This window comes from Otolemur garnettii, unplaced genomic scaffold (assembly GCF_000181295.1).
Source record: "Otolemur garnettii isolate 467f Iridium unplaced genomic scaffold, OtoGar3 scaffold00049, whole genome shotgun sequence".
Taxonomy (NCBI): Eukaryota; Metazoa; Chordata; class Mammalia; order Primates; family Galagidae; genus Otolemur; species Otolemur garnettii.
Window position 1 is genome coordinate 11,425,671 of NW_003852444.1, and position 3,552 is coordinate 11,429,222.

Consider the following 3,552-nt stretch of genomic DNA (forward strand, 5'->3'; position numbering starts at 1 on the left):
TATTATAGGTCCTCATGGCCATGTTTTTGTTTTGTTTTATTTTCTATTCTAGATATAGATACCTAACAAGTGCCTATAATTTACCTTGAAATATTAAGTCTGTGAAAGAACAGCTTTCACTGGTTGGTTATTGTGGGCTCAGGCAAAGGTTTGTCCTGATCTGTGTTCCAGTTCTGTCCATCACCCCCTTGCCCACACCTACACGCACCACACATGCACTGCCTCTCACCATACTTGTTAGTCATCAAATACTTAATACAAATACTTTACTGTGCCAGGTGCCGGTGGGTACAGATGAATAAAGAGACATTGCCCCTGCCTTACCAGAAATCAAAATCTACTTGGAAAAGTGGTAATTAAAAAGTGAACAGATCAATCTGTACTTCAGAAATGTGATAGGGAAGATTCCAGGAGGAGTCCGTGGAGGAGGGTGGGTTTATTTAGATTCATAGTCAATGACTTCTGAGTAGAGACCAGTGGGATGAGGAGCCAGCTACATTTAGAGCAGAGAGGAGGCCCCAGAAGAATGGTCTGATGAGGGAAGATCCTGAGATGGGAGATCACAAGGTGTGCTGGAGCCCAGGGCGGGAGGGGAAGAGTCATGTGAAGCTCAAGGTCATTTTCTCTGCAGTCCAAGCTCTGCATGTGTGACAGGAATCCCTGATAGGTCTGTTTTCTCTCTGTCATCTGAGTTTATTCTTTGCAACTTTGGGAGCATGATAAAGTACACTTGACTCTTAATATCCCTCAAGGTGCTTTTTTTCTTTTATGTTGGGGATTAATTGAGGGTACAAGAAACCAGGTTACAATGATTGCATTTGTTAGGTAAAGTCCCTCTTACAATTGTGTCTTGACCCCAAAAGTTGTGTCACACACCAAGACCCCGCCCCCTTCCCTCTCTCTCCTCTTCCTTTACTCCATCCTCTCTCCTTCTTTCTCTCTCTGATCTCCCCTTCCCCTACCTGTCATTAATTGTCATTAATTGTCATATCAAAATTGAGTACATAGGATTCATACTTCTCCATTCTTGTGATGTTTTACTAAAAATAATGTGTTCCATTTCCATCCAGCTTAATACAAAGGCTGTAAAGTCTCCTTTTTTTTGGCTGAATAGTATTCCATTGTGTACAAATACCACAGCTTGTTAATCCATTCCCAGGTTGGTGGGCATTTAGGCTGTTTCCACATTTTGGCAATTGTAAATTGAGCTTCAATAAACAGTCTAGTGCAAGGACTAGATAAAAGGATTTTCTTCCTTCTCAGTAGATGCCCAATAATGGGATTGCAGGATCAAATGGGAGGTCTAGCTTGAGTTCTTTGAGTTTTCTCCATACTTCCTTCCAGAAAGGTAGTATTAGTTTGCAGTCCCACCAGCAGTGTAAAAGTGTTCCCTTCTCTCCACATCCATGCCAGCATCTGCAGTTGTGAGATTCCGTGATGTGGGACATTCTTGCTGGGGTTAAATTGTATCTCAGGGTGGTTTTGATTTGTGTTTCTCTAATAATTTGGGATGTGAGCATTTTTTCCATATGTTTGTTAGCCATTTGTTTGTCTTCTTTAGAGAAGGTTCTAGTCATGTCTCTTGTCCATTGATATCTCAAGGTGCTTTTTAATCAAAGGGTATAGATTGTGTCCCTATGGGACATTGGGCAATGCCTACAGACAGTTTTGGTTGTCACAACTGTTGGGGTGTTGGTGCTGCTACTGGCACCCAGTGGGAAGAGGTTTCGATGCAACAAAATGTCTCATAATATACAAGATACTCCCTACCCCCAGATAAAGAATTATCTGGCCCATAAAGTTAGTAGTAACGAGGCCGAGAAAGAGCCAGGATGAGCACACTCTTGATAAACGGAAAGCTGAGACAGCCTTTCAGGTGCCCATAGCCATTGTTCCCTCTGTCCTTAGTTCAGGAAGCACAATTTTTTTAAGATTGTAATGTACCCAACTAGAAGGTGTGTTTCCCAGTGTCCTGTGCAGTTAGATTTGTCACGGGACTGAGTCCTGGCCACCAAGACGTAAGCAGAAATGTGTCATCCTTCGGGGAAGGTTGCTATCACAAGGTGGAGCTGACTTGGTTTACAGTGATGTCAAGGGGGCATTTTGCTCTTGTTTTCTTCTTTTCTACCCCCTAGAAGGCAGAGTGATAATAAGAGCTCAAAACCGCCTTTTTGGCATACCAATGACCTTGAGGACTGGAGCCATGAGGTGACCTTGAGGTGACCTTGAAGATGACAGAGCCCAAGGGAGCAGCCTTGGTCTCCAATGCATATCATGCAGCCCCTGAACGTCTCTCCCCCCCCCACCCCGCCCACAACTTCTTTGACATGAAAGAACGCACTTTGTGTGTTAAAACTTCTGCTACTTTAGTAGCTCATCATATGCAGCTTTGTCTATTTTTAGCTGAGCCTGTCACTGAGGAGGTTGAAGATCTGTGGCCTTTGCTATCATATCTTCCTTCTCTCAGGGATTCCTTCTGGCTACAGGTATGTACACTTCCCCTTTGTGTCTGGTCTTCTCCCTTGCACACCAAATTGTCATCCTCAGATACATTTTTCACAGTTTTCAAGTTCTAGGCCGGACGCTACCTGTGGGGAGACTTGTGTGTACCCATCCCTTACGATTGCTCTGCGGGTTGTTTAACGAACCCCCCACCTTTGGGTGCACATTATGGTGTGGGCATGGTACAGCAGCCTCCTTGCCCTCTGATCCCGCACAGAGACACCCAGAAGTCATCACGGAGTCAGGCACTGGGGAATGCACATGGGGCCCGGCCCTGCCCTGTCACTTTTGAAGTCTGAAGTTCCGTGTGGGGAACTTGGATTTGAGCGTTAAGATGTGTTTGCCAAAGGCTGGGGTTTTGATGTGGAGTGGAGAAAGAGCTGTTACTTTGAGGGGGAGAAAAACACCTTTCATTTCTTTCGGGAAAGATAAGTAATGCAACTTTGCGGTTTCTCACTTCTGATCTTCTGGAGAGCAGATGTTCCTTAAGGAATGGCGGGTCCAGAGGCGACATATTTAAGTTCGCAAACACCACACATTTAGATGTTAGACATTTCAGTGTTGCTAAAGAAAACCACCAAATGAAACAGCCAACTTTCCCTCTTAGTTTGTCAAAGAGAGACTTCTGAAAATTAACTTGGCTGCTGACAGAGGGGCTGGCTCATTTGCCAGTCTCAGAGATGGGGGATGGGTGGCTGGGGTCAGGGGGACCAGCGACTGGTGCAGGGGGCCGGGTGCACAGAGGAGCCCTCTCCCTCTTGGAAACAGGCAGGGAAGAATTCCACCCGCCGTGCACCTTCGGGCTCAGCCACCTCACAGGGAGCGACCTTCCCCCCTTGAAGAGGCAGTAGCAGCCCCCTGAGCAGGAATTCTGCTTAAAGGTTGGGCCCTGCAGGGAGGTGGAAACAGGCGGAGGAGAGAGGAGGAGCCTTAGGTAAATGAATGGAAAGTGCTCCTTGGGATGAGAATGAATGACACCCAGGGTTTAAGTGATGTGTTTTGGGCTAACAAATTGCTCCTGTTAGCCTTCTGACTCTGTTATCATGTACA